The following is an 18,204-nucleotide window of genomic DNA, read 5'->3' as shown; positions in this document are numbered from 1 at the left end:
GTATTCTGAGTGTATATCATACCCAGGGCTGACCCATCCATGAGGTAGACTGAGGCAGTCACCTTGGGCGGCAGAATCCTAGGGGTACTGGCCTGTGGGTGTTCTGCCTTACCCTGCAGAAGCAAGAAGAAAATGGTGGTGCTGGCGACTTCCCGCAAGATATCATGAGAGTCATGCAAAAAATGTCTCGGAGCTCCTGTGGGATCTTGCTGGAAGCTGCCAACGCCTGTTCTCTGGTGCCACTGTGGGTGCCCACCCTGCCTACATCCCCTTCTGCCCCGCCACTGGAGAAGCAAGGAGAAGTGGCTCTGGCTTTGGGGCTCTTGCTAGATCTTGCCAGGTGCCGCAGCCGCATGACTCCTGTAAACAAAGGTTTTGAGATGGTGGGAGAGCACAGGGAGTCACCTTCCCATTTTGCCTAAAACGGTAAAACAGGACGGCCACTCCTGCTAATACTATTTCCATGACAACGCTGGCATTTTATGTTGAAGTTGTTGGTATGTTAGTTTTGTTCAGAAGTGAGTTTTACTCACCTGCACACTTTGATTGTTGTTGTTACAATAGTTTTCTGCCTTTTGAAAAGTAGCTGCTGCTGTTGTTTTCAGCTGAAAATTGTGATAGCTGAAAGGTGTTAATCAGTTAAAAGGTGTGCAATTAACCTCGGTAATCCTGATAACCATAGACCTTTAGTTAGGACTAATCTGTTTCTTTCCATTGTTGTTATAACAGAGAGAAGTTGGAAAAGCAGCTCCTATTTGGAATATTTGGAATGCTGCGGCAATGGAAGGCATTTGGATATTTCCAGTCCCTGCAGTGGATTTACAAGCAAAACAGAATTCTGCTAAAAGCTGCTGCAGGGGTTGGGATTATTAAAAACCTAACCTAAGCATCTTCTGTTTAGCTCACTGCAAGAAAACTTGTTAGCAGTAAATGAAGAAATTTATTAAACTTGTGCTGTGACAGCTCTCATCTAAAGGTCTTTCAGTGCTATGCTTCTGTTCAAGTTCTAAAGATGCAAGCATACCATACATTTATAGCACGTTCTCGTCATCCTCACACCCACGAAGAATCCTGGAACCTGCAGTTTAAGGGTGGTAGGAACTGCAGTTCTGGGGGTAAACTACAGTTCCTAGGATTTTTTTTGTGGGGAAAAATATGCCTTAAATATATGGTGTGTATTCAGTCAAAGTATTTAGCTGCTCTTGTTTAGGAAAGTTAACTAATGCAAAAGTAAGAAAAAGTTTTGCAAAGTACAGAGCAGAAACATGATGTTGTGCTCAGTATTATTGAAAATAATCCCACAAAAATTTGGGTAAATTGCATTCTCAACCCAATGGTCATTTGACATGTGTAATATTACAAAATTTGGCATTTATTTTCATTGCCAGGCATGCACATCTCATGAGTATAGGTCGTCCCTCCCACATACATTGTTTATTACTTTAATTATTTGCACATGGCAAACATGGATAACCTTTAAATTTCAACCCCCCTCAAATAATTTGTTCCTCCACCTTGCAATTTAACTGTGTTGGACAACACCGCTGAACACATAGTTGCTCAGTATAGCCTTTCGCCCAAACAAGGATAGTAGCAGCCAGCAGTTCAAAATATTTTCTGTTTCCTAGAACACAAAAAATGTGTGTACGTGTGTTTCTGGGTCAGATTCTGATTTCTGTTATCAGCAGAGTAAATTGGGAACTGGCTGGCGCTAGTAGCTAATGCAATGACAGCAGGCAGAAGAGCCCATTAGTTTGCTATCTTTCATCAGTCTTGAGTGAATCCAGAAGCATGTGGAAAAGTGTTCTTCTTTTCTTTTTCCATATCAATGCAAAGTGATTTTCATACTTTTCAATGAATAATCACTTCCTCACACCTTAGCAGTTTTCATTGCCTTTTGAAAGATGCCTTCGTTTTGGCTTTGAATCTGCTCTCACGCGCTCTTTGTAATGGATTTGCTTGTCAAGCACCTGGACTGTTAACAAGGGGACTGTAACATTATGCAATTCTTCATTCAGGTCTGTGTTCCAATGGGTTGCACAACCACATATGTGATTTCCTTGTTGCTTGGGCAGAGATGCAGAAGCTTTGCCTCTCTTCAAACACCTCTTTACCCTGCAAGACTTTAACCACCATCCACCTCTGGAAATTTACCTTTCTATAGCAAGGAGAGCCAGATTCTGTGAGCACAAGCTTCTGGTTCTACTGTTAGAATACTTTATTGTTTTAACTTCTTCTTAACTTTATTTTTCAGTTTTGGAAAATACATATAACAAACAACCCCCTTATACCATAACCAGTCAAGAAACATGATAATAATAATATACCCCACCCATCTGACTGGGTTTCCCCAGCCACTCTGGATGGCTTCCAACAAAATATTTAAAAAACAGAACATTCCATGCATGTACATTGTTAAGCCTTTCCTGGTTACCTGAGCACTAGGGAGTTTCATGGGCAGGCTTTAACAAGGTCGATTTCCTTCTGAGAAACCAGCCCCATTCCAGTAAGTAGCAGCGACGGCAGTGGTGGGGAGTTGACTCCACAGCTCTACTCGGCCACACTGGCCACTATTGCTGCAAGGTATTGGGTAACAATTGCCAGATGCAACATTGTATACCCTCCCTGCAAAAAATAATAATGAATGAATTAACTAAAAATTGCCATTGTCAACTAACCTACCTGCAAAATTTATGCAAACTAATCAGGATGAATGCACCATAAACAGGCTGTCCGGTAGCGAACTATGTTTCTTCCTTTTAAAAATTTATTTTTCTCCTGACCTCACTAGCTATAATTCTCTTCCCTACTACGTGTGTTTGTGTATGCGCGCGCACGTGTGTAATCTGATGAAGTAGACTCTAGTCTACAAACATTTATAAATTAGTCTTTACGGGGACTTCCGGGTCAGCGCCATTGGTGAATGGCGGAGTTCCTCCGACCGGAGGAACGGGCTCCGTGGAAACTGGGTCTTCCCGCCGCGGTGAAGGTAGGGACCCGCTAGAAATCCCAGGCAGAGGAAGCCTGGGAACGTGGGGTTCGGCAGGGCAGCAGAAGCGCCCCCCTACTCGCGGGGAATCCCATTTAGGGGCTCCGGAGCGAAGTGGGGTGAGAAGCGCGGTGCTATGAACTGACTGCTACTTTCACGGAGTGAAGCTGCACAGCCATTGCCAGAGAGCGCTGACTTTTTCCTGTGAACAATTGGACTTAAAACAAGTACCCGTGAGTAGAAACGGAAAATTGGATCAATAAATTGCTTAATTTGGTATCGAAGTGGGAAGGTGCAAAACAGGAAGTCTGCCTTCTGCTTTTTGTATATAGACTAAAGCAAAAATTTTGTAAGCTAAAGCCGGGAAAGCTGTCAAAAAAGCCTAAATTTCCTTCATTCAGAATCACTGAAACCCCCCTTGGAAGCAGGAGAAAAGGGGGGGGGGACTCTGTTTAACCCTAGCAGGAGAGGGAGTGAAGAAGGATAAGTTTCCACCGTCTCTAACCTGGGAACGGGGTGTCAGAGACAGAAACTGTTGGAGAGGTTCATTGACTGTGAATGGAATATTTTGACAGATAGCTAATGAAGAGAAACAAGTTGATTGTAATGTTGCCTTTTGCATTTTAAAGAAACAAAATATCTGAAAAACATCTGAAATATCTGAAAAATGAAAGTAACTTTCCTTTGCCTTTAAAAATAAATAAATGGATACAAATAGAAATTGTCTCCTCTAGAGGGAGCTTGTTAAATTGTTGCTGCAGTATACTTGAGGACCCAACATCTGTGAGATTAAGATCGTGGGAACAGTCTTTTCTGACCTTGACCAAAGATGAGCTGGGAGGAAGATTGGGTGTTTGCTTTATGCAAGACAAATGCCTTGCTGGAACAGATGCACAAGAAGATGGATTTGATGAATGAGAAAATGGATTTGACTGTTGTGGTTAATAACTGTGGACAAACAAGGAACATTGATACAGAAATCATCCAGGGACCAACCTATGAATCTGTACTGACTGGGCAAGTGCAGATGACAATGGAGGAGGATGCGGTTGAACCTCAAATAATACAAATGGAGAGACCCGAGGCCCTACAGGAGCATAAGCCGCTGTCATTGAAGATTGAAGTTGGAGTGGGCTAGGGGGAGTTTGGAGATGAGGAGGTTCCTAACCTTGGAGAGACCTTGAAATATGACTTTAAATACTTTTTGGATTATATCGAGGACTGGGGAGTGGGACTGTGGGGAATGGGCGGGCTGGATGAAGGGAGATGGAGACAATTTTGGGTTGGAATCCCCCAGAGACCTACTCCCCAATGAGAAAGGAAAGAAATTAAGAAAGAGACCAACAAAAGACAAGGAAAAGGGCAAGTTTAAACAAGAAGAAGAAGAACTGCAGAAGGGACATGGAAGAGACTTAAGGGCCTCGGACATAAGGCTTCCAGGTTGATGGACTAGATGGAATGGACAGTAAGGACTGACACGATCTGAGACCAGGAAGAAGAGACACTGGATGATGATTGGAAGAAAATTTATAAAGGGAACTTTTTATTTAGAATTAGCTTAATGAATATTAGGGGAAATGTTGGAATGAAACTATATGACTCTAGCAGAAATGATATCAGGAGCTATGTATATTTGAAAACTAAGATTTAAGCTTTAAGGTATTTTGGGGTAAGATAAGGTTAAATAAATTAAGGTAATTTGAATAACAGAATATGGGGAAAGATGGAAAGGATTTGTTGAGTTAATTATTAGGTTAAATTGTTAAGATAATTTTTTTAACAAAAATTGAGAAAGATGGAAAGAATTTGCTGAAACAAACTAGAATACAAAAAGGGAGGTGTGAGGAGGTCAATGAAACAAGCTAATGGAAATTATAGATAGGCAATTTGGGATTTATGTTTTTTTTTCCCCTTTCTTTTTTCCTTTCTTTTGCTGTATTGTTGTATTGGTTTTTATGTTTTGCGGTTTTCTCTTTTTATGTATTGTAGTGTTGTTTTTCATTTTTTCTTTTTTTTGTAATTCTGAAATTATTAATAAATATTATCTAAAAATATATATATAAATTAGTCTTTATGGTACTACAAGACTGTGGATTTTGCTGAAGAAGTCTTCATGGGCACAGCCACCCACCCCACCACCAAATATTTCTATTGTTTCCATACCACTGTTACCACTTCTAGCCTCCAAGGTCTGAGCATTTGTCCTCTGGGCCCTGGTAGGTGAGACCAACCCTCAAAATTCTGTAGAACGATCTATATCGGAAATATGGGGGACTAATTTCTGTGGAGATTCTGAGGGTGGATTCTATCCCAGATAGGGGCATCAAAGCACACACACACTCCTTGAGTTCTTGGGCAAACTTCTTAGCGTGCAGCTAAGAACATAGTGCTGTTTCTTGAGCTTTTAAGTTACGATCTTGTCAGCAAAGAATTATAGCTATCCACGCCTCTCTCTTCCTTCTCCGCCGGATAATATCTCAGCAGCGGAAGGGAATAAAAAGGAAGGAGATAACAGTTTTTGTTTCAATGTTTTAGAGCTTGTGATCTCAACAGCCATGAGAAAAACCTAGCCTCTGGGAATCTGGAACCCTTTAAGAGAGATTAAGCCTAGATGTTTGATTGCAGAGCAAATTGGGAGCACAGTAATGAGATATTGCAGCTTTGAGTTTTGAATAGATGGTGATTAGCGTTGCTGGAACTTTTCAAGCTGCGTGTTTTTGTCAAGTGTGGGAGGAGATACTGCTTTGCACGTATGGTTAGCTTTGCACAAGGCACCTCAGGTCACAGGAAACCTGTAAACTGAACTGTGCCAAGGAAATGCAGTTTAGACTCAGACACACTTAATCCATGCAAGGTTTTCAGCGTACCAGAGGCAATAGGTGAGGGTTATGTTTGTATGGGAGCATCTCCCAGTTCAACACTGTAGCACCAATGCAGGTGCCTGGGAAAAGTCCTGCAACAATGAAGTTGCCTGGTTGGCATTTGTCTGTCTTGGGAGACAAATGAGGAGTGGGCCTTTGGGGGTGAAGTCAAATTGCGTGGCGATTCCCGCTCCCTCCCACAGATGGAATAAATAAAGACACCGGACACCAGAATTTAGGTTAATGGGCAAAAAATGGCCACAACTTTATTGATTACAGGTAAGAGCGGTATTGGCTTTAGGCATTGGCCCTATCAGACTAACCGGCATAGAACCGGGAAGGGTTAAGCACCAACAGGGGGAGCCCCCGAGATGCACATCCCTAGGCGCTCCCCGAGGGGTTACCGCTCGGGAGCGCGCTTTAGGCCCTAGCCTCCATAGGTTTCAGGCGAGGCGACGCCCCCCGGAGCACTTTATCGGACTACCCTTCAACATTTTGGGGGAGGTGATGGCGCTCCTCCCCCCAACTCATTTGCATAATAATACCCCTGCCAATGCCTAACCGCCAAAACCAAAGGTGTTGTGACGTTTTGCTACGAGGTAGGCGAAAAAACCAAATGGCTTCCAAAATAATGCCAATTAGCCAAGTGGAAAAACTCCTACCAGGCCCCTTGTGGCGACCAACCGAAGTCCATAGCAAAGTCCAAATGAGAACCTAGAGGGTGGGTGGGTGGGAAACCGCAGCTGGCTGTAAGAAAGAAAGGGGCGAGCACGGGCTGCCCCGACCTTAAATGAACCTAACTAATCGGCTGGCGCGATGAATGATGAATATTAATGAACCTCGGGATTCCCAAGTCCCGCGGGGCTGCAGGATGTAGGTGGGGGTGAGCCCGCAACCCCCCCTCCTTATGTTGGGAGTGGCTCTGTTGGAAGGTTGCAGCGTGGCTCAAAAAACCTTGTCCTGACATTGCACCATGGATTGTCAGAGCAGTGCAGCAGTCCCTATAGTCTACAAAAGGGTGTGGGTCTAGTACAGTATGAATAACTGCAAGTCCAATGCAGTTCTGATCCTGACTTGAAGCAGGTGTGAACTCTTTGGGTTCCATGGAGGAAGAGGAGGACATGAATGAAATGCATGGGACATACAACTGATACCCTCAATTTTTGCTGATGCTCTTCCTCATCTAGGATATTAGTGCTACTTCTGGAATGGTAGGAGGGAATGGAATTTTTTTGCTGGCAAAGGAAAAGACAAGGTTCAATCAAATGCTGACCAATTGTCATGAGGTCTTTACAAAATAATATAAAATTATCCCACACTGTGGAAATGTGGAGATCTGAAGTTAAAATTAGAAAAATTAGAAACTGAAATTGACAGATTTATCCATCCTTACATGGAGTAAGTAATGTGCCAGAGACTCAAATGTGCTTTTTAGTGTGTTATCAGAGAATGAACAAAGAAAGCTGCCTTACACTGAGTCAAGCCATTAGTCCACCTAACCCAAAATTGTCTACATCAGTAGTCTTCAACCTTTCCAGACCCAGGACCCACTTCTAACCCAAACATGCAATTGGGGACCCAATTTTTCAGTCTTTTACCATATATTTGCATGGTGCTAGTGTTGTTGTGGTGGGACGTGGATGGCGCTGTGGGTTAAATCACAGAGCCTAGGACTTGTCGATCAGAAGGTCAGCGGTTCAAATCCCCGCAACGGGGTGAGCTCCCGTTGCTCGGTCCCAGCTCCTGCCCACCTAGCAGTTCGAAAGCACGTCAAAGTGCAAGTAGATAAATAGGTACCACTCCGACAGGAAGGTAAACGGCGTTTCCATGTGCTGCTCTGGTTCGCCAGAAGCAGCTTAGTCCTCCTGGCCACATGACCTGGAAGCTGTACGCCGGCTCCCTCGGCCAATAAAGTGAGATAAGCGCCGCAAGCCCAGAGTCGGTCACGACTGGACCTAATGGTCAGGGGTCCCTTTACCTTTAGTGCTGTTGTAGCAACTCACTTTGGATCAGGCCCTGACCCACTAGTGTGTCTTGACCCCCCAATTGAAGGCAAGTGGCCTACATTGACTGGAAGGGTAGGGTAGTGAGTAAGATGATGTCTACCAAATCCCTGGGTGGACTCAAACCACCAACCTTTTGCTTAATGGCCAAACATAATAACCTTTGGCACAAGAGTGATAAAATGTAAACTTTTATATAGTATTTTATTTATCATGTTCAAAGTGTTTTGCATTATCTCAATAAAATCACATGTGAGATGTTTGGCATTGTAGCAACAATTCAGAAAATATCTCTGTTTCCCACAGAGTTGCAGTAGCCTTGATGACTTCAAAGAATTTGGAGAAAAACTGTATTTGAAAGAAAGTCTGTCTGTCTTAGTGGGATGAAGTTCTCTCTTTCACCAGCACCCCCGTAAACCTTTGCATGGTAGCTGGCAGAGTCCAATATGGACATGAAAAGGACACATGACTTTTTGTTGAATCAGGGATGGTCTACGGGGAAAGTCAGCACATGGGCTTTGGGTAGCCTAGTTTGCCATTAAGTATAGTTTGACATTGCCTTTGTTTAGTGAGAAAATTTTGGAAGCGTTACACCGACTCTTCTCTGCCCTATCAAATGTCTAATGGAGTTTTGAACTTTATGAAACATGTGTCTGGAACCTGTTCTAAGCTCATGGAAAAAATTACACCTTGCACTGGGTGTGTTAGCTTGGTGTGCAGTTTACAACTGCTAAAGGAGCTCAAAGTTTTCATTGTAAATCCAATATTTTCAGGATTTTAAGCTAAGCTAATAAAATGTTAAAATATGAAAATTGTATTTGAAACTTGGTTTCTTGTGTCTAAACTTTTGGTGTATGGAGATATATCTGCTAAAATTCTTCAGATCCACCATGAAGTAAGGGTTAGTGAGAGAGGAAAGAGATAGTGAATTCAGGAGACCGTAGTCTGAAGGAGGCATTCTGAATTTTTCTCATTTTAAAATTCAAACTTGTGTTTGGAGGATAGTTCTTTGGAGAGTGGTTGTGTAAGAGCAGGAGTTTTCCAAGCACTGTGTTACATCCAATAAGTGGGTTCTACGGTTTCCAGTGAATCATCCTAGCCTGGCTAAGCTCCCATAGACCATACTGTAGAAGCTGCGTATTATTTAGCTTGCTTGTTAAAGTGGCATCAAGCCACTCAGCAAACCCTGTGCAGTCTACATAGTTTCATGGTGGGGCTTCCAAAATTGCTTAGGGCTATGTTCAGAATATGGTGGTGGTTTCCACATAGCCCATGGCCTTCTGAGAAATGGAAACTTGGGGCAATGAATTCTGTACAGATGTAAGTTACCGTGTTAAAAACATCATGTGATCCATCCCTGGGTGTCACCTTCTGTAGTTTTCAGTGTCAGTTATTTAATATATTCTTATTGAATTTTTATACCTGGAGAGAGGCCCATGTGGGCTTTTTTGTCTGTTTGTTTTTGCTGCAGTTGCCAAAATAGAATCACCAGCCATGGCTACTATGCATCATGATTGGGTTGGGGGCACCATTTACTATTCAAATATCTGGGTTGGCAATGAAAGAGAGGAATCCGCACAATATGAGGGCCTCTAGCTGCTGATCCCCACCACAGTGAAGTGAATTAAAAATTATAAATAAAATCCATGAGGATATTCACAAATTCCCCCCTCTCCCATGTCTGGCTTCCTTCACCAGTCACCTGTAGGCAACCTTATTTTATCTGAAGCAACTACTTCTTTTCTAAAGCGGGGGTGTTGTAGTTCAGGTGGTGGTAGTAGGGCTGATGCATGGTGCCCAGGGAAGAGATGGTATCTAGAGTCTCAGCTAGTTGCTGGTGCTTTTGTATGGATTCCTCTTGGAAGGAAGAGAGCAGTCAAGGGAGGGGAAGAAAACGCTGTGTAGAGGAAAAACTTGACTTATATTTTTGAAAAGGGGTTAATGGACAAAACAGGAGGAAAAATGGTCACATGCTTTAAACCCACAAAATCCCTTAGTTAAAGCTGGGCTTGTCAGTCATTCTTATAGGGCAAAGCAAGGGCAGGAAGAGGGGAGAGGCTCAGCTTGTTCAAGGGGGAGCAGATCAGGAAGGTCTCCCTTCAGTTGGGTTTCTGTTCATTTGCATTGACAGTTCATGTTCTCCATTCATCTTCTCCAGACCCTGCTCATCATCTGGATTGATAGACAGACCATCAGTCGTTGGCCGCTGTGCTGCTTTGAAGGTTTGTGTCTTCTAATTGCATGCTTTATTTCACTGACCCTGATAATGCAACATATCAGTATTTCGTGGCAACTAGTCAGAACAGAGTAAGAAGCTTGTCCCTTGTTGCAGTTTGGGAAGTAGACATGCAGCCCAGGCTCCCAACAGACTGGCAGTGCATCAGCCTGGGCAAACTTTGATTGAATCGTGAACACAGCTGTTGGTTGGTTGTGAAGAACATTGAGGCAGAAATGAAAAGCTGCAAGATCCTGCCTCCCAGTCTCTCTGGCATACTCTTTGAAAAGAGCTAATGTGTGAGAGAGTCTGGTGGTGCATAGTAGGTCTTGTGGATTTAGTTCCTTTTGACAGCACTCTTGTTGCTAAGACACAATTACAGTGGAAATAGGAAGCAGAACATGCCCTCAGTTATCCTGCAGCAATGGCCCATGCAGCTCGGTGGCTAAGCAGATGACCTGAAAGGCACAGTACAGACTGATACAATGGTACCTCGGGTTACATGCGCTTCAGGTTACGTACGCTTCAGGTTACAAACTCCGCTAACCCAGAAATAGTATCTTGGGTTAATAACTTTGCTTCAGGATGAGAACAGAAATTGTGCTCCGGCGGCGTAGCGGCAGCAGGAGGCCCCATTAGCTAAAGTGGTGCTTCAGGTTAAGAACAGATTCAGGTTAAGAACGGACCTCTGGAACGAATTAAGTACTTAACCCGAGGTACCACTGTATATAAAATCAAGATGCTGTTGTCTACATGGTAGATTAGAGCTAAGGGTAACTAAAATAGCTTTCCCTAACGTGGCACTTTCCAGTTGTTTTGGAGTACAACTCCCATCAGCCCCAATCATCATGGCTATTGTTCAGAGGTTATTGGAGTTGTAGTCTGGACGGCACCAGGCTGGGGAAAGCTGCTCCACATAGAAATGAACAACTGTTAAAAGGCATACATTCTTGACTTCTTCCCTTGTGTGATCCTGATGTGAAATCTTTTTGTAAGAAGTGCTCAAGCCAGTTACCCAGCTTGGACAAAATAGCAAGCTGTGCTTTTAACAAACCAGGATGTCATGTATTAAAATAGACGAGGAGAGGTGCAAAGGGGAGCATGGAGTATGTAGGCTTACAATGCATTTCCAGTCTGAGAAACCATAGTTTGTTGATGAAAGATGTGATTAAACTAGACTAGCATTGTAGTAATAGATCTAACTACCCTACTGATAGAGAGGTTTTTACTAAAAATATATACTGGGTTATATTCAGAGTAGATCCATTAAAATTAATTACCATGACCAACCTAGGTCCATTAATTTCAATGGGTTGACTCTGAGTAAAAGTTAGTTGACTATAACTCATGGTTCTGAAGCTACATTAATGGGATAGTAAATAAAATACAACTGGGGGTAGGCAGTCTTTTCCTTTTGTGTGTGATCTGACTCAAAACTATAGTTGCCAAACAATTAGATAATTTAAATATAATTAAGTATCCTATGCTAATTGTCTGTAACTAATTGCCTCACAAAATAAAATTTGCCCTTACTGCCTAACTAATGGTTGTAGCCCTGCTAAAAAATATTGGTAGTTTGAGCAGTTTTGGTCAAATACTATCATTTCCTCATTAGTTACATACTTCTTGATATTTTTTCCGTGGCATCAGTAATACCTTAAAATAGGTGCAGACCATACTGGTCCAGTGGCGTGCAGACATGGTTAAACATGTTTAGTGCTAACCCTGGTTACAATCCTGAACATTAAAAGAAAGCTAAGGCCTGCCTCTGGAGTTTAGAACAAACTTAGTTCGTCTCTAAGGTGCTACCGAACCTTATTTTATTTTATTTTTATATTTCAAAAATTCTAGCAAGTTCTGTTTGCTAACCTGTGAGCATAAAGACTGGGGAGATGGGGAAACGGGTTTGCTAGGTGCAGACCATGGTTTGCAAAGTCATGGTTTTACATCCTGATCTGCAGCTACTCCTTAATCATGGTTTAAGTAGTTAGATGGACCATATGATATCAGCAGTAGAGTCTAATCGGTTGTACATCCTTCTATTAATCTATTTCTCCTAATGCATTTGTTCCATATTATGATCTAACTTTGCAAATAGTTGCCTTATTACATAATCCCAGAGTAGTTTTTTTTTAAGTATTTGTCCTCTAAAAGTGCCTAAAATGAGTGTATATCTGCCTGGAAATCTTGGAGCAGTATATGAAAGTAGTGGGGGGAGCCTAAACCAGCTCCAGGAATGTGTTGGTGCTGAGCACACAGCAAAAGGTGGCCTCTAAGAGACCTGACTGGTTCATGACTGCTAATATCTGACTCGTGAGATCTGTGAGGATGAAACACACCTACTGAACAAACTAGAGGTTCATAAGCTCCTTGAATATTTAAATCTATCACACCACATCTGTGAAAGGAAAAGACCCATGGCATATACAGTAGGAAATAAAAGGGTTTCTGTCTACAGTGCGGTGGTGGGGATTAAGGGACGTGTGATCATTGAAATGTCTCCATGGAAGCAGGGGGGTGGCGGCGGAGGAGAGAGGGAATAGGATTAATGAATGAGGGATGAAGGGAGGTAATAAAGCATGTGACCCCCACCTAAAGAGATGATGTGGGAGGCGGCGTATGCTTTATAAGCCATATAACTGGCTCTGGAAGTGTTGTGTACTATTCACTAGAGAAAGGGGAGGCTAACTAGGCATTATGGTGGATGTTAGCTTCCAGCCACATCTCCCTCAGGTAATGTGCCACCAGTATGCAACTCTCCTGGTAATACCTAGTTCAAGAAACATGTAATATGATGTCAGTGCATTTAGCTTTTCCATACAGTGGTATCTCGGGCTAAGTACTTAATTCGTTCCGGAGGTCCGTACTTAACCTGAAACTGTTCTTAACCTGAAGCACAACTTTAGCTAATGGGGCCTCCTGCTGCTGCCGTGCTGCCGCTGCACGATTTCTGTTCTCATCCTGAAGCAAAGTTCTTAACCCGAGGTAATATTTCTGGGTTAGCGGAGTCTGTAACCTGAAGCGTATGTAACCCGAGGTACCACTGTACTCCACTTGAATTAACTTGCAAGGGAGCTGGGCAACACTGAGCAGAATGACATCCTGTTATACATGTCTTGTACTAAATTTTAGCAGTGGAGAGGGGCTGGAGATAGCCAGGCATCCCCCAACATGCTTAGTTAAGCTGAAAGGTTGCTGCGCAATTGATAATTAATAACAAAACCGATACATGGAAAAACATGATGTTTGATCCAGGCCAGTTGTCACTATCTGGCATCCTAAGGCAGTTGCTGTTGCCCTCTTGCAATACGGATGCCTTCTGGGTTCCAGTGGCTCTAGCTTCAGCTACCATCTTAGTTCCCCCAAAATATGAAACAATTCCATGAAGGTCCTGTCATTCCATAGCACTGATGTGTGGGATTTTTTCCCAAAAAGAATGGCAGCTGCTATATAAATATGGAATGCTGCTATATAAACAATGGAAATTCTGAGGCGTTGTATTTTGCGAAGATGAAGATGGAACCACCAGCCACCTGGGATCCATTGGACAACACTTTTTCTGAAGGCCTCCTCAGTCCTGGTTTCTGCTAAAGCTCTGCTGCAGACGACTTCTGTCAGTTGACCTTCTTCTCACTTGGTCTGAAATCCGATCTACCAGCTTTTCATTTTCCTCCTTAAACATGCAGATACTTTATGGAGGTTTTAAAGTTGTTGATCATTAAAGTAAGGTTTGTTTTTTTTAAAAAAAAAGACCTGAACTTTCTGGACCAACAGTCTTGATATTGCAGAACATCTTCTCTGTAAGCCTGGGATAGGAACCTGAAGCTAGACTGCAACTCCCATCATCCCTGACCATTGGCCATGTTGGCTGGGACGGATGGAAGTAGGAGCTCCATAACACCTGGAGGATCATAGGTTACCCATCCATGCTGCAAGCCTTTGACTGATAAGAACTTTGTGAACTCTAAACTGACCATCTACCCTCAGGAACTCTCCTGAATTAGTTTGCTTCACTGTCTGTTCTCTGCCGCGAGGTGCTTTATCAAAAGGTGGGAAACCTGTGGCCTTCAAGCTTTTACCTAACTACAACTCCCATCATTCCTGAATGCTGGCTGGGGCTGATGGGAATTGGAATTCAACAACCTTATGTAGGGCCACAGATTCCACACCCCTGGCTTATCTTACACCCAGCCCTCACTGGCTTGTTGGCATAGGAGCAAACTCCTAGCAGCTAAGGTCCCTTCACTGCCCCGCCCCCCCATAAAACTCTGGGGGCACCCAAAGTTGATGGACATTATCATTCATATGGGGGGTGTGTGTGTGCCACATCTTGTGATCGATTATGTAGGGCAGGGCTTACCTGCCTCCCCCTCCCCAAATATTTTACTCAAGTTGGCACCCCTGCTTGTTGGCCATTTATGTGTTGGAGTCAGTTCCAGAAAATTTCCAGATCAGCTATTACCCAGTAATATTTTTCATTGTGCCAAGCAAGTAAAAGCAAGCAGGCAGGCTGTTAAAATTTATTATGGGCTGGTAAATAGTTTCGTACTTCTGTATGGGACTGGCTCAGATTCAAAAGGTTATCTTTTCAGCACTTCCCCACCTCCAATTATGTCCAGGTTTATTGTAGCAGAAAGTAACAAGGCTTCTACTCTCCCGGCACCCCGCTCACCAAGAAGTTTTTGGACACCTCACTGGCAGCAGGTAACATAAGCCTTTTCCACCCTGCCCAGGTTCTCTTTCTTCCCTGCCTGAGAGAAATTCTTTTGAGTCTCCCCTCCCTCTTGTTGCAGAAATGTAGTTTAATGTAAACCTAGCTCAGAGGCAGCTTTTTCTCATTTTTAAACTATTTCATATCAATTGCTGGCCTGACATTTGTTTTCTTTGAATTTTGGTTGGGAAACCGGTCTACATTTCTCAGGATATCTCTTTAGGAATCTTGGCAAAGCCTGTGCCGTATCTTTTGAAAAGACTGTAAATGTAAAACAGAAGGGAGATATTAAAAGAAGCATAAACAAGTTTCTTTTTCTCTCATCGTTGCCCCCTGCCGCCACCTCCCCCAGCTTCAGCAAAAGGAGCTATGTGTGTGTTTCCCCTTCTCCTTTGAGGGGGTGTCAGAGGAGAGAGAAAGTGGTTTTGTGTGGTGGCACTTTTGGGTACAGAGATCCATGACTTTTTAGCAAGAAGTGGTGAGAGATTGTTCTCAGAGGAAGCCCATTATTTTTCACCTCATCTGCCTTGAAACACAATTTTGCGACTCTACGTATTTAAAGTTGAAGATACAAAATGAACTTTCTCTCTTTTGCACATTTGTTGCTTCACAGTTTAATCCCCTGGACTGCCTATGAAAAAAACAACCCTGGGCATTACAGAGAGTTAACTTCCCTCCGTGTTCTCTACAGCTGGGTCCAGGCATGTGTTGAAGCTGGAGGGAACATTGGCAACGGCTTTGGTGGGGGCGGGGGGCAGTTGAGAAGAAAAGCTTCCTTATGGCATCAGATGCCAAGCTCCATTGTACCACAGCAAATTTCATATGGAATTTATTTTCCGAACTAAGTACCTTTTCCAGAGATGGAGCTCATGAATATATTTATGTTTTTAGACATGGCAGACACTGAAGAACGTTGGGAGGGAGGAGCGATTTAGACCTAACGAAAGGAACATTGAATCATTGGCTGGAGACTCTCCATTCCATACTTGAAACTATTTCTGCGTCTACATGGCTGCAGGATGCAAAGATCAGATGGGGTTGTAAAATCAAATGGGGTTGTGTGTATCTGAAGAAGTGTGCATGTACACGAAAGCTTCTACCAGGCTTCCTCAACCTCGGCCCTCCAGTTGTTTTGAGACTACAATTTCTATCATCTCTGACCACTGGTCCTGCTAACTAGGGATCATGGGAGTTGTAGGCCAAAAACATCTGGAGGTTCGAGGTTGAGGAAGGCTGGCTTATACCAAGAACAAACTTAGTTGGTCTCTAAGGTGCTACTGGACAATTTATATGTATATATTTCAACTGCATCAGACCAATATGGCTACCTACCTGAATCTGGGGTTGTAAAAGTTAGGGTGTCTGTTTTGCCACACATCCACCTCCCCTGCCCTTTAGTTTTAAGATTAGATAACATTGCCCCCTGATTTCACCCAGAGCAAAAATTCATGATGCAGTCAGGGGTCCTGGCATGGGTGAAGCATTTTCGGAATTTTGAAGGCAGCAAAATTTTTGGCAAGTCTACTTCTTGGTGGGATTCAGCATATCCTTAACTTGATATTATCCCCCAGAGATAATATGAGTGCAGGCTGTTGGTCCAGTTGTGCTGCTGTGGCTATTTGCCTTTCACTAGTGCTGTATATGCTCTGAGTGGCAAAGAAACCCCTACATGAAGTGATCAAAACTGTTTAGGTGAATTTGGTTTATGGCCTGGAGAAATATCCCAAGCCTTGTCAAAAGAAGAAAAAGCAAGTTTCGCCGTGACTTTGAAGCAGCGGCGAGGGCTGGGCTGGTGCGGCTGCAGCACACACGGCCGCCTTGCACACACGGCCCAAGTAGCAGTAACATACACTCCACCTCTGCTCAGTGGTGCTTACTTCTGTCTGTATGCGTTCAAACTGTAAAACACAGTGTGCTTTAGCAAAATATCTTCCATTACCTGAAATGCAATCTTTAGCTCTTAATTAGAAATGCAAACAATCTTTCAGAGAAGTGTTACCTTTTAACTCCTTGTATGAAGTAGGAACTGCATCGAAGAAAAGGAAAGACGTATCCAACCTCTGCCTGATTAATTCTCAAAAATTTCTCAGAGCCTCATTCACTTGCCAGAGAGACTGTCCGTTGCACTGCTGCTCCATCAGATGACATCAACACTCCTTCCTGTTCTGAAGTAATATCCCGGAGATAGGCCCCCTTGTGTTCCCTTTCCACTACACCACAGATGGGAAGCAATGCTGTGGTACTTGTTACAGCAAGAGGCAAAAGAAATATTGTAATACCTTAAAGGCAATAAATTTGTTACTCTTTAAAATGCCACAGTATTTATTTTAATTCTGGAAAGATAAGAGTTTTCAGATCTGCTTGTTCCTGTTTTAAACTTAACCTCTGCTTAAATGCCCATTAGGGAAGAGAGAGAGAGAGAGAGAGGGAGAGAGAGAGAGGGAGAGAGAATAAAGGATTCCAGCCATAGCAAAAGGCAAAATAATGTGATCAAATCAACAATAGGAAAAAACCACGGATTGCTAATGAAGGATAACTTTAATAGCTCTTCCAGATGAATTACTCAGTTCTAGTAGCGATAATGGATCTCAAATAACTAGAGATGAGTAATTCATCTGAAAGCTCCTTTATCAGCAGGAACTGAAATGTGTAATGGAATGCACTTTGCTGGGCAGCATCCAGCAGCTTATACATGTGACCAACATAGACTGTATTATTTGCTTTATTGGGATGCATTGTCATTTCTTGCCGTTACGATTTTTGGTATGAACTTTGCCTGCTGATTACCCATACCAAAGCTATTCTGGGTTTTACTTCTTTATTTTTAAGCCAGAGCTTTTTGTATGCTGCATTTTTGAGGAACAGCAGAATCCAGCATTGGGTGTAGAATTCTTAAGAATCTCAGCTTTGTTTTGTTTTCTTCTCTGTGTGTGTTTCTAGTCCTGTGGCAGCAAAGATATCCTGGAAAGGGTACAGGCAGTGCCTACTAAAATAGAAGTCAGAAGAGTGGACGAATAAGACCTTCCAGTGATTGGGGTGGGGCTTCATTGCCTTGAATAACTTCTTGACCCTCCCCATGACAAGCACAACCAGAATAAATTATACAGATTTTTCTCAATTTGTATAATTTATACAGCTGGCAAAATCCATATTTTTCTTGGTGCAGAATTTTAATATATATATTTAAGCACAGAGTGCACACAGACCTGCCTTTTAGACTGTCCATGAAGCATAGCACTGTTCCTTGCAATGCAGCAGTGGTTATCTGAACCCCACCATCGCTGTGGATGCCAGATGGTATAAAGGTCTAAGGACAGAGCATGGGGCTGTTCCCGTTGCATAGTTTATGGACTGATTGATGCGATGCTTCATTTATCTGACAGCACAAGTGGGAAAAAGTGGGGGTTCCTGTATTCATGGGTGCG

At 42.9% G+C, this 18,204-nt stretch overlaps 1 protein-coding gene across 1 annotated transcript in view; it reads left to right on the top strand.

Annotated features, from left to right (window-relative positions):
• COL8A2 (collagen type VIII alpha 2 chain) overlaps positions 1-18,204 on the top strand; it is a 158,494-nt gene that overhangs the window by 63,679 nt on the left and 76,611 nt on the right. The window contains exon 2 of the mRNA XM_081018451.1: positions 10,012-10,075. The gene's annotated coding sequence lies outside the window, so the exon portion shown is untranslated. The remainder of the gene's footprint in view (positions 1-10,011; positions 10,076-18,204) is intronic.

Source organism: Podarcis pityusensis (assembly GCF_964106645.2).
Source record: "Podarcis pityusensis genome assembly, chromosome: 8".
NCBI lineage: Eukaryota > Metazoa > Chordata > Lepidosauria > Squamata > Lacertidae > Podarcis > Podarcis pityusensis.
Note: the sequence above shows the minus strand (reverse complement) of the source record. Positions and strands in the feature narration are given on the sequence as shown.